The following is a 13,833-nucleotide window of genomic DNA, read 5'->3' on the forward strand; positions in this document are numbered from 1 at the left end:
AGAGAAAAACACAAACATCAGCCATGCAAAAACCCACCAACAACAACAGCCACTTTGAGTATAGCTTTGACCAAAGAACACGCTGAACACTGCAAGAGGGTGACAGGCTGAAGACACAGAACGAAACTGACAGAGCTCTGAATTTAAGAAAAGCTCATTCTGGTACAAGAGTGTGCTCCACTCAGAGAGCCACTTCAGAAACGTACTGTACCCGGCATGGCAACACATATCATGTCGCGGGACACACACACACACACACACAGCCTAACAGATGATATGAAACCTCACAGTGTCATAATCTGACTCTCTGAGGTGATTGAGGCCGCGACGAGGAGACAGCGTAGCGCTTCTGTCTCTTCATTCATGGAGCTGTACTGTTCATGTTGATTTCATGACTGCGGCATTGTGTTCCCTGGCGTGGGATGTGTCATCTCCCCTGCCATCTGAGTGAACAGGAGAGGCTTGTTGCTCTGCCACGAGGCCTCCCCTCCAGATCCAGCACTGCTGACGCTGGGGAGAGGTACAGCCACATGGAGACAGATGGCACCTATAGTGGGCGACTCATGTCCGCCCCAGGATGGCATGACAGGAGGGGCCGCGACACTGAGGATTCATAAGTTTAAACAAATCGGCTGTGTATAGCATCAACATCACACCCTAACGTTGAAGTGATCCTGAGATGTCCGCCTGCTGTTGATGTCTTTTACAGCTTGTTGTGTTGATTATTTGCTGCCTTGTCTGTCTTTAATTTTTTGTGCTGTTGCCATTTTAACCATGCAGGTCTCCTCTGAAAATACATTTATAACCTAAGTGGAACTGGCCTGTTTAATAAATAAAGATTAGATTTTTACTGAAGATAATGCAGCAATGTAAATTCAACTAAGACCATGTTTGGGTTCATGCATGTTTGCTTGATTTGTGTCAGTTAACATGTCATACAAAGCAACTCACTCCAAGTGGTAGACATTTTTCAAAATTTTTAAATAGGTTAATAAAACATACTTTTGTAAGGCAATACATGTTTCAGAAATACAGCTTATCGAATATTACCGTATTAGCTACAGAGGTATTGTAGTTACAGAAAATATAAACATTTTATGATAATTCAATTCCACAATTTAGAACCGCTTTTTAAAATAAATGTGTAATAAGGACTAATAAATTAGATCGTTTAAACAGATGCAAGCCCAATACATTTAACATTATTAAGCATGCATCATATTGTATTGAGTTGAGTGAATAGCTTTTTGCAACATTGGTTCAATTGATTTAGAGGAATATTCATTTTTGATAAACTACTACACTGGCATGAAATGATCTCTCTGCAGAATGAATTCAGACACCGGAACCCACAAACAGTCCACAGTTTCACTGTAACAAAATGGGCATTTACAATAATATGACAGGCTCTTAATAATAGTTTCTTTAAGGTAAATAACTGAAACAACCCACCTTGAAAAGTTGCACATGCATTTCCCATCCTGAAGGTCTCCTGTGCCTTCTCTAGATATCCCCTGCACAGTCTGATCCATTGAATACTACTTCCATCCTAACGTTCCTGGCCTTTTCCGTCTTATTGATAACTTCCAGAATGGCAAAAACAAAAATACAAAAAAACAATGATGGAACTTTTCAGACCAGACTTTCTATTTATTCCGTTTCCCCACTCTGTGGAGAAGTGAGGTCTTGCCGCTGTGAATGCCTCACATTCTGGCTTGTGTCTGGTTTCTATTACACCAGCCTTCTGCTCAAGAAGGAAGTATAAAAAACAGAGAGGCAGAAAAAAATCCTCCTCTGGCGAATGACCCTCATCCAAGGGTTCAGACTTGAGGATATGGCACTGCAGATTGAAAAGAACACCCAGCTGAGGGAGCGTGTTAATCGCAGCACAGTCAACCTCCCCCCAACGCTCATGTGCAATGTTTGTAACACAGATGATGAAGGTCTCTCCCTCTCTCTCTCTCTTTCTGTCTCTTACTTTTTCTGTCCCTCTCTCTCTCTCTCTCTCTCTCTCTCTCTTTACATCTCCATCAATGTATCGCAGCTTCTTGCAGGATGATGTCCACATGTCCTCCAACCATTTACACAGCAACAGCAGTGGCTCACTCTGAGAAAGAAGGTCACGTATAGAGTCGTGGCACACTTCACAGACATTTGTAAAAATGCTAAAAGGTAATTCATCCACAACTCTTACTCTCTTTCTCTCTTGACTCACACACACGTACACACACACATCAACCTCATCAAATGCACACATCAACCACAGCAAATGCAGATAAGCAACCTCGATATTATGAGTCAATTATAACAGTTTACAGTAGGTGTCCCTTATGAGGAAACAAGTCTTGGGAGACTAAGACAGGGAGTTTGAGGACAGAAGTGTCACCGAGACATAAGCCACCTTGCCTCAGTGCAGATCCGCTAGAATGTAACCAACAGGTACGCTCAGTCATATTAAGTGTCATAATATTTAGATCCTCCGTCCAGGCAGATGGCCAGGTAACAGAGCAGTGGACAGGCCGCACTCTACACTCCCGCTACACGTCTTTTCCGACTCGATGTTTATACTTTCAAGCTTTCACCACGGCCTGCGGAGGTGCAGTAGCATCACCACACGTTGTTACTTGAGGCGTGAGGTGGATTATTCACACGGCGGCAAGAGCGGCTGCATGCAGAAGTCTCTCTCACACTCACGCACACTCCTTACATTCTTTTTTTAAGTGGGAAATAACATGACAAAGTACAGATGAGGAGGTGATTCATGCAGGATTAAAGTCAGAAAGGAATTTCTCCATCTCTTTACTGTCAGTGCCAGAACCTTGCTGCGATGTTCGGGAAGGGATCTAAAGTCAACTTCTTTTAATAAAGGACAGACAAACGGGTTAGTGTCTGGCTTGCGTTAATGAAATGTGTCTGGTCACTGTCACAGGGAACATATTATTATAATGTTGCTTTCACAAGGCCCTCAATAACCCTTAATTATGACCCGTATGCAGCTATAAAGCCAAGAGTAACGCTCAACATCAGTAAAGCCGCCATTAATCAGATCACGCTTTCAACTCGGTTCCTTAAATTATGAAAAATTCTTGATTTCCTGTTTCTCAAGATATTGTAAGGATATTAGACTGTTATTAGTGGCAGAGCAAAGACAACTGCAGTGAGACAGTAGGCCTACAAGCACATTAAGAGTCTTTGCATTTTAAATATCATTCTGTCTGAGTAGTTTGTGGTGGAAAGAAAGCTCGGAGCGTCAGCCATCTGGGCCTGCAGGAGCCATCCTCCCGAGGCCTCGCCTTCAGGGCCCCCCTCTCCGTCTGACTGAGGAGATGTGGCGTAGCGAGCACCCCTGGTGCAGCACTGAAGATAAGAAGACAGGGGATGCTGCTGGAATGAGTAGAGCATTTGGGATATGGACATGTGCTATCCCTAAGGGACGGATACGCACGTGTTTTTAAGTTGCAGTGCATTCCTCTGCATCCAAAATCTTCCCGTCGTCCAAAAGACACAGATGGTCCATAAGAAGGTTGTTATGAACATTCAACTAAAAGTCAACTAGAGTTTATTTTCCTCAACAGTTGGTAGAACTTGGGTTTACAATACTGATACATAGGTCAGAAATTATGTATACATTTAAAATGTGTTTTTATTGACCGACCATTAAGTTAAAGTTATATTTGATGACATATCTAAAATTGATATAAAAATGTAACATGGCCTATAAATAACCCTTATTCTCTTGTCATTGTTGTTTCTTCTCAGAACCTCACAGAACAACGTTTCCCCTTGAACTGTGTGTACAAAAGAAACCAACATATTTGTACTTCTTACTTTATTAAAATCCATTGTTGTCCTTTAAAATTCAGGCAGTTAATTTCACTGTTCTTTGATGAGAGCAGCATTTATGTGATAATTGAAAATACTGTAATTTTGTCAAAAAGGGAATTATAAAACAATAGATTTTTAACAATGAATTAGTCTTTGGAACTGCATGAAAACATTTGAATTGCACACAGTTACTTCCAACAAAAACAAAATGTGCACAAATGCATACAGTCAAACCAATGACTGTCTATGTGTCGTCCTTTTGTCCTCTGACAATTCAGGCTATTCTAGCTTTGGGAAACTGTAGTTCATGTTGATAAATATTGATTGGACTGCCCAGAGCTGGGAAAATATCAAAGTATTCCCCTGTTAGACATCGTTTGACATTGCTCTTGTCACAAGGTCTGGCATCATGTGACAGCCAAATGCGAATGTTTAATATTCATTAGGTTGTGGTTATAATTAGTGTTAAATGTAAAATAGAGCAGATCTTTTTTTCAGTTATGGTAGCATCTGTGAGATGTGAACAACTTTTAAAACAATCTAACAATTAAATAAGAAGGCAAACTTACTTTAAAGACAAAAATGATGAAAAAATAATCAGCAAAATAGCTGGTTGCTGTATTGAATCACATCATAAATTAATTGCATTTCTTAATTTCTTAATTTGAATTTTCACGGAATGATTTTGTTATTCCCAGACAGTTTCACCTTTAAGAGGTCACTGGGAGCTGGGAGGGTTTGCAGCGTTGCCGAGTGTTGAAGTGATGCAACATGGAGGAGTGAACATCTCGACAACTCTCCTTGGCCGCCACCAATGTCATCGCAAGAGTTTTCTCCGCATGTATTTACTGAATAAAGTTGATGCGAGCAGACTGGGGGCTGTGGAGGTCTGTGTTTATGTAACAGATCAAGCTCCACCATGTGACTTGGATGCCCCCCCCTCCCCTCAGAGAAAAGAGTGACACAAGACACCAGAGCAAAAACATGCAACTTGGTGCTTGGACTCCTCCTCTCCTCCTCTCCTCTTCTCCCCCATCTCTCCTGCAACTATCATTAAACTGCTCTTACCAGGCTGTGGGGGGCTATCCCATAGGCAGCCTGAGAGTGGTGGCAGTCCCATCTCATTTGTTCATTTTTCTCCCAGTTTCTCAGCCGAGCCTATCCTACCCCCGGGGTGAGTGCGTCCCGTGCCAGTTTTACTAAGGCTGGACTCCACTGAAGCAACTGAGATGAAAAGCCTTGAGGTGGATGCCAACAACTTCCCTCAGCCAGGGCTCTGCGTCTCCCACATGAGCACAGCAAACAAAATGAGCCACAACACTACTGTACAATTATACAAACAAACAACTTATTTGGTTAATATTTCTGATAGTGTGAAGGGAATAAAAACAAGTGTCAGATATTCAGTCAGTAACATGACAGGTGACCTCATCCTCCTTCTATACTACACATCTGGAAAACTATTTAAAGCGCTGGAGAAAATGATGATGTAAAGCAATATTTGAATACAGGAGGCTGAAAAGTAGATTATGTTCCATTGGAATTGGCCTGTTTCCGGTCCCAGAAGAATGTTCCATTCATTTTACTGCCCTGACATAGTCCAATCATTCTGGTCGTAAAGATTTACCAAAAAGAGATCTGACATCAAGAGCTAAAATAAATCACGCCTCATTCATGTTCATAGGAAGTAATAAAGCGTTGCATCAGTGTTACCTCACCCTTTGGACATTTCTGTAATAATTTACAATCTGATATGAGTTTTTCCCAGTTTTGTGCAAACTGTGTGCCGGTCCCTGTCTTTCACAGAGAAGTTATCAACACTGGAAAAGTATGCAAACCAGTGGTCACAGTGCAGGATTGATTCGGGCTACATGATACCATATCACGTTTGGTTATCTTGCTGACAAGCTATCAACTAATTGAAAAGAAAGTGATTTAATGGAGCAAATGTCTGAATAAAAATACTCTAGTGATAGTAATGTTGACAAAAAATACTGTATGTGTACATGTTCCACTGATATTAAAGTAGGTCATGAGCAGAGCACACTAATTAAGACCGAAGATAATGTGTATAATTGACAAGGCACAACACACTACAACTGTACACTCAAGTGAATCATTCAAATGTATTCAGTGTATTACTTCATTGTTTTATTCCCCGTTAGTATTTTTAAGCTCACTCGCTGATGAAGGTTTCCATCAGGGCAGTGAAATTCAACACACAACTACCCATCCAAACAAACAAAATAACAACGCTTTGCTTGCAGAGCTGGAGGGTGTTAATCTTTGACATTATCTTGTCTTAACTTGCCATGTCATAGGCTGATCTGGGGCAAGCCCAAAGGAGCAGCAGACCTAGTCAGGGTCATTTGGACTACCAGAGATATGCTTACTGCAACTCCTTCCTTCCAGATGCCTTCGTGCCGTTGCCCTTCTCCAATTCAGTGAACTCCTGGTAGCAACGCTGCAGGATTCCACTGATAACGGCAATATACGCTCTCTCTTGCGTAAAAAAAAAAGCTCAGATCAAAACTGTATGTGTGCACATCCTGTATGGTGCACTAGTGAAAACGTGACTTTTAAAGCTCAGCTATTAAGCCAGTGACAAGAAAAGGCAATCTGTGGAGCAAAAGGCACTGTCTCACAGATAGTACCAGATAGGGAGACATATTCACCTTCAAGGTTAATGATCATGTGTGCAGGGCATACTTTTCTGCATTCAGTAAATATAAAATGAAGACCTGCGTATAGATTCATGTTTGGTTTGAAAGCCTTCATTTAACTAATCTACTTTTCTCTACTTTTGTCGGTGGATGCTTTTATCCACTAGATGGCAATCATGTATTCAACTACAGCAAAGAGTCTTGGAGAATATTCAGAAACATTTTTGGAGAAGAGTTCGACTTTCGAAATCATTCCCTCATGTCAATGACCTGCACATACTGATTTCACTGATCAGCCATGGATAACGGCTCTGATGTTGGGAGCACTGACCCAGTTGACACTTAGTAACATTAGGTGGAAAACAAACCTGTATGAGATCCTCGTGACAAACATCACAGATTAATCCTTTACACAGACTTTAAGCTTTGAGTTACAGGCATTTAATGCATCAAATCATGATAACTGAGGAGTGTAAAAATACCAACATCTACAGCAGTTCACATGGAGGCTAAATCAAAACAGGAAGGGTTGTTTTATGTCTCATTGTTTCAAGCTTTGGTGATTGCTTTCCTCCCACCTCTGAATCACTGGAATAGGTTTTTCTTTTTTTGATTTGAAAGCCTAGTTAATATGTATATATATATATATATATATATATATATATATATATATATATATATATATATATATATTGCTTCATTAAAACAGTACCATTCAAATTCCCTTGTGTTCTGTGTTCTGTACTATCTGGCCTTCATTAGTTAAGCCTAAGTAGACGGCACCATTAGTATATTTCTCTTTACAAAGCCATGTAACTCAGTTCATATCTGTGTAATCTCCTATCACTCACCAACACCTGTATGTATTTTGGCTACACTAGATGCCAGCTCTTTCAGGATTCGCTCAGAACGTGATAGAAGAGCGTATTCCTGTTTTGCACCCTGGTCATGGAACAGCGTTCAGACTACAGCTCAATGATTTAGTCTCCCATGGGAAGAGTTCAACGCTCTGATAAAAACTCTCCGACTGAAAGGAGGAATTGCTATTGCTAAACTGGACTTTGTCATATTCATCTGTTTTCCGTTATCTGTTTACAACATGGTCTATTTTTAATTGATGTCAAGGGACTTCCTGGTTAAATCAAGTTTTAAAACGAAAAACAATTTGAGCCTGTTGCTCGGATAATTTGTCAATGACAGATGAAGTCACTAGGATTTTCAAGGAAAATATGAACAACATACAATACAGGACACTGACACTGTGTGAGACAACAATACAATGTGAGAGAATGGCACTAAAATTCAACCTTTCAGCGTGGTGTTAAGCCCCACTTGAGGTGTCTTGAACCACCCTATACTAAGATTGAATAAAAATTGCTTAGCTGATGTTGAGGCAAAAAAAGGAACAAGCAAACCTACTTATTTTCTGCCACTTCAAGTTGCACAAACTTCTAGTTCTCCAGTTGAGTTCAAATGGCTGGTAAAAAAAAAATGTATCCTTTGTTGATGCGTATAAAGCCAACATCTGTATACTATGAATAGCAAAATCCACAGCACCACAATAAAAAACAAAAGAATAATGAAGGCTGTACCTACCTGTCCATGCGGATAAAGAAGGAGCTTATTCTATGCTTCATGGCAGGTCATCTTGGGCAGGCATCCAGAGGCATCGTTTCACAGCTCAGGCTCAGAAGCAGGATGAGAGAGACAATGGGTCATTTTTCTTCAAAACCCCTCACCACCAAGTACAGGCAGGACACTCAGGAGACCAGCGTCCTGCCAAAGGCTCCATTGTTCCCCAGCCTGTCCGCCTCCATTGCCATGACCACTGACTGTTTATTTATTTAATTCAGGATGTCCGACTAAAAACCCCATTCATTCACCCAGAAATGAACAGTGACGTATAGCTCTGGACCTCGAAAACCTTGCTTTTCCCAATATAGCTTTTTCTGAGTGCATAAGTGTATGTCTGCATAACATGTGAGATTACTGCCCAAGTTATCACCAATCAACCGCATTATTTCCAACATATATTTTTTTAGGGATTTAGTCAACCTTCAGTGCGTTTCTGGGTTTTCTACATTACCCACTTAAAATAAAGTGTTGAAGAAAACAAAACAAAACATTTAAAGATTTGAATTTTGTTGAAGTTTAACTTACGTGTAGTTAAAGGAGCAGCTTGTACCTTGATATTAATGAACTTTGATTTACAAGAAACAACAACTTCTACGTAAAACAGGAGTAAATTTAGCTCCAGTTTACTGTCCCAACATGGCTTTCTCCAAACACTAATCCACAACTTGACGAGGTCGAATGTGTGTAGTTAAGCATTCAGCAAATATTTCAAAAAGTCATGTTCTAATGTGAGTGAATGATTTATTTCATCAAACGTTTACTTTCCTAAATTTAAGTGTATGGCTCCAAACTAAATTTTCCATGAAATAGTAAACTTATGTAGTTAAACACATTTCATGATTAAAAACAAAGCAGGGAGCAAAACAAATGCCTTATGTTTGAAATAACAATATGTTTTAACTTTAGATGGAGACAAATCATGAACTACCAACATTTGAAGGTTGATACGAGAGGCATGGAACATGACGAGGGTGACATTCAGAAGAAAATGCACAAAATTCAACAAAATAACTTTTCGCAAGATATCATACAAACCACTGTATTGGGCACACCCATAGCTACATGGCTACTTCTAACATGTAATAAATAAAAGATAAGTGAGGCCTCTACATGTAGCTATCTTATCAGCATGACACCATCATTGGCTCTGATCATGGCTGTTGACATATCTGTAAACTGTGGTGAAAAAAATCCCATACCAGCTTTGCGTGAGTCTTTTAATGCTGAAATAAAGAATGCCGTAAACCAGAGGTTGTCTTTTAAATATTTATTCTCTGCACCGAGAAGGTTCAATCATCACAACAGAATGTGTAGTCTCAGTAAGGAACATTTTGGTATCAGACTGATAGAAACAAAAATGAAAAGCAAACAGTCAGCAACCAAAACAAGCGGCCGGACGGCCTTGGCGCTGGAACATTGTCATACAATGTTATCTTTTTGCACTGGCAAGGACAAATTCTTCTTTTGCACAACAATAAGTAAGATACATCTGGGTATGTACGCTAACACACTGAAGTTCAACTGAGTTCAGAACAAACTAAGTAAACTATACTAAGTAAACACAGTGTACCATTACAAAACCCACTTGAGGGACTGTGTGTACGTCCACGTAATGGTATTTCTGCCTTTATTCAAAAATGTAACATATCCCAGTAATATACTGCATGTATATTATTTATTTATCTATTTAAGTAGTATTACTTTGATGTATATGTTCAGTTCAACAGTTATCCAGTTTGTGCATTCAACAATACAGTAATATAGCAATATAATAATATTAAAGTCCAAACTTTGAGAGGCCACACCAGTGAGTTCTCTGGGCAACGACCAATAAATCCCAGTGTTATCCAATTGTTTGTTAAACATCTAGCATGCTACAAATCATTAAACTGGTCCAAAACATGTTTTGTCATCACATAAACAAGTCAAAAGTACAACAAAAGACGAATGGCATGTGTATATGTACATAAAGGTGAAACCTGAAAGTTGCTTTTAATATCTTGTCCCACTATTACTGCAAATGGAGGTGAAACTATATGACACATATTTTAAAATAACGTAATCTAATACAAATCCACAACAACATAGTCTTCAAAAGTGACAATAGGGCTTAAAAAACACCTCTCTGACCCAGTCTCACATTACACATTGTAAATTTGGCAAAGGCAGTAATTATTGTAGGATTACTGAAGGCTGTATTTACTGCAGGCTTATCACAACGTTTTTGGTTTTCCTGGCCACTATTTGTCTGATTTAAGATGCAATGTTTGAGCCTGATATTGGACAGCTGTTACACGAAGCAAAGGTTGTGTTTCTAAAGTTTCCTCTATGTTGAAGGAGATACTGGAGATGACGCAGAAGTCCAGCATGTGGCATGCATTAGTACCAGATGTGGGCATGCCTTTGTTTCTCTGTGTGAGCGTGCCACACAGCAATAAATAAACGGCAGTGAATGTTTTTTCAACATTTTGGGCATTGTTTTATTTAAGTGCATTGCGAAAGCCCTTTTAAAGCATGTAACTCTCTCAACCAATAGAGGAGCATGTAGTGCAAGCTCTTCCTAATATAACAAGTGTAAATGCGAGTGTGAGAATATGGCCTCAGCAGCCGATCGAAATAAATAAATAAAGAGAGGAGGTAATTCCATATTGAATATGTTGAAGAAAAGTGTCTTTCAGGTCCAATTCTGAAGCTGGTTCAGATGAGTTTTATTCACTGCTTAGTGGAGACAGAAGTTCACAACAAAGCTGTAGAATTGTCTCTGACCAGTGTGAGTTCTGGCCATGATCATGTACAGGCTTATGCAGGAAATACCAGTGGAACAAAAGGTGTGGGTTGAGCTAAGCTTTGCACGAAGGATAAGGGACCTTGACACTATCTGCACCCAAGATGTGTATTCATTGTCAGTTCAGGGGGTGAGTTTGGTCTGAGAACCCAACTAACCAGTCTGTAGTAGTGGATTTGCATGGGTTCAATGCAGGACTGTTTTACAAAGCAAAATGGGATTGATACATTGAGGTGTGACCTCTTACAGGCTGGCCTGGGCTCTTTTCACACTACACCAATAATCACTCACAGAGGTTTGTTATTAACTAATAATAGTTTCTGTCTACACAGATTTTACTGTTTTACTGTTTTCACTTACCCAACTTCCTCCCTAGCCTACTCAGACTTCTGAGGACTATGATTAGGAGAGAAAATCTGTTTTCATCGAAATGTATTTCACAAAGCACTTTTGTTGTATGGGAGGGAACACAATAGTTTAGGAGACCATGGTTGCTGTCACAGATAACTACCAATTTGTACACAACCAAATTTCTGCAATCCAATACAGCTCCACAAACAGTCCTAAAATCTGACAATAAGGTTAGTGAGATGACGTAGAAGTACAGCATATAGCATGCCAAAATGAATTTACTGCATATTGTTATGTCTTTTATGTAAAGCAGTGATGCCTTTTAAATACAATGCTCAGACATCACGGACACATTCCACACATTTCCAGTAGTATTATTAATTGGCTGTGAAGCAGTGATCTCCACTACGAGCCACCAACTCGAGTGTTTCTTTGTGTTCCCCCTTCCCTGTGTCTTACCATAAGTAAGATACATCTGGGTATGTACGCTAACACACTGAAGTTCAACTGAGTTCAGAACAAACTAAGTAAACTATACTAAGTAAACACAGTGTACCATTACAAAACCCACTTGAGGGACTGTGTGTACGTCCACGTAATGGTATTTCTGCCTTTATGCAAAAATGTAACATATCCCAGTAATATACTGCATGTATATTATTTATTTATCTATTTAAGTAGTATTACTTTGATGTATATGTTCAGTTCAACAGTTATCCAGTTTGTGCATTCAACAATACAGTAATATAGCAATATAATAATATTAAAGTCCAAACTTTGAGAGGCCACACCAGTGAGTTCTCTGGGCAACGACCAATAAATCCCAGTGTTATCCAATTGTTTGTTAAACATCTAGCATGCTACAAATCATTAAACTGGTCCAAAACATGTTTTGTCATCACATAAACAAGTCAAAAGTACAACAAAAGACGAATGGCATGTGTATATGTACATGAAGGTGAAACCTGAAAGTTGCTTTTAATATCTTGTCCCACTATTACTGCAAATGGAGGTGAAACTATATGACACATATTTTAAAATAACGTAATCTAATACAAATCCACAACAACATAGTCTTCAAAAGTGACAATAGGGCTTAAAAAACACCTCTCTGACCCAGTCTCACATTACACATTGTAAATTTGGCAAAGGCAGTAATTATTGTAGGATTACTGAAGGCTGTATTTACTGCAGGCTTATCACAACGTTTTTGGTTTTCCTGGCCACTATTTGTCTGATTTAAGATGCAATGTTTGAGCCTGATATTGGACAGCTGTTACACGAAGCAAAGGTTGTGTTTCTAAAGTTTCCTCTATGTTGAAGGAGATACTGGAGATGACGCAGAAGTCCAGCATGTGGCATGCATTAGTACCAGATGTGGGCATGCCTTTGTTTCTCTGTGTGAGCGTGCCACACAGCAATAAATAAACGGCAGTGAATGTTTTTTCAACATTTTGGGCATTGTTTTATTTAAGTGCATTGCGAAAGCCCTTTTAAAGCATGTAACTCTCTCAACCAATAGAGGAGCATGTAGTGCAAGCTCTTCCTAATATAACAAGTGTAAATGCGAGTGTGAGAATATGGCCTCAGCAGCCGATCGAAATAAATAAATAAAGAGAGGAGGTAATTCCATATTGAATATGTTGAAGAAAAGTGTCTTTCAGGTCCAATTCTGAAGCTGGTTCAGATGAGTTTTATTCACTGCTTAGTGGAGACAGAAGTTCACAACAAAGCTGTAGAATTGTCTCTGACCAGTGTGAGTTCTGGCCATGATCATGTACAGGCTTATGCAGGAAATACCAGTGGAACAAAAGGTGTGGGTTGAGCTAAGCTTTGCACGAAGGATAAGGGACCTTGACACTATCTGCACCCAAGATGTGTATTCATTGTCAGTTCAGGGGGTGAGTTTGGTCTGAGAACCCAACTAACCAGTCTGTAGTAGTGGATTTGCATGGGTTCAATGCAGGACTGTTTTACAAAGCAAAATGGGATTGATACATTGAGGTGTGACCTCTTACAGGCTGGCCTGGGCTCTTTTCACACTACACCAATAATCACTCACAGAGGTTTGTTATTAACTAATAATAGTTTCTGTCTACACAGATTTTACTGTTTTACTGTTTTCACTTACCCAACTTCCTCCCTAGCCTACTCAGACTTCTGAGGACTATGATTAGGAGAGAAAATCTGTTTTCATCGAAATGTATTTCACAAAGCACTTTTGTTGTATGGGAGGGAACACAATAGTTTAGGAGACCATGGTTGCTGTCACAGATAACTACCAATTTGTACACAACCAAATTTCTGCAATCCAATACAGCTCCACAAACAGTCCTAAAATCTGACAATAAGGTTAGTGAGATGACGTAGAAGTACAGCATATAGCATGCCAAAATGAATTTACTGCATATTGTTATGTCTTTTATGTAAAGCAGTGATGCCTTTTAAATACAATGCTCAGACATCACGGACACATTCCACACATTTCCAGTAGTATTATTAATTGGCTGTGAAGCAGTGATCTCCACTACGAGCCACCAACTCGAGTGTTTCTTTGTGTTCCCCCTTCCCTGT

This window comes from Anarhichas minor, unplaced genomic scaffold (assembly GCF_050575085.1).
Source record: "Anarhichas minor isolate MPS153535 unplaced genomic scaffold, ASM5057508v1 ptg000024l, whole genome shotgun sequence".
NCBI classification, from domain to species: Eukaryota; Metazoa; Chordata; class Actinopteri; order Perciformes; family Anarhichadidae; genus Anarhichas; species Anarhichas minor.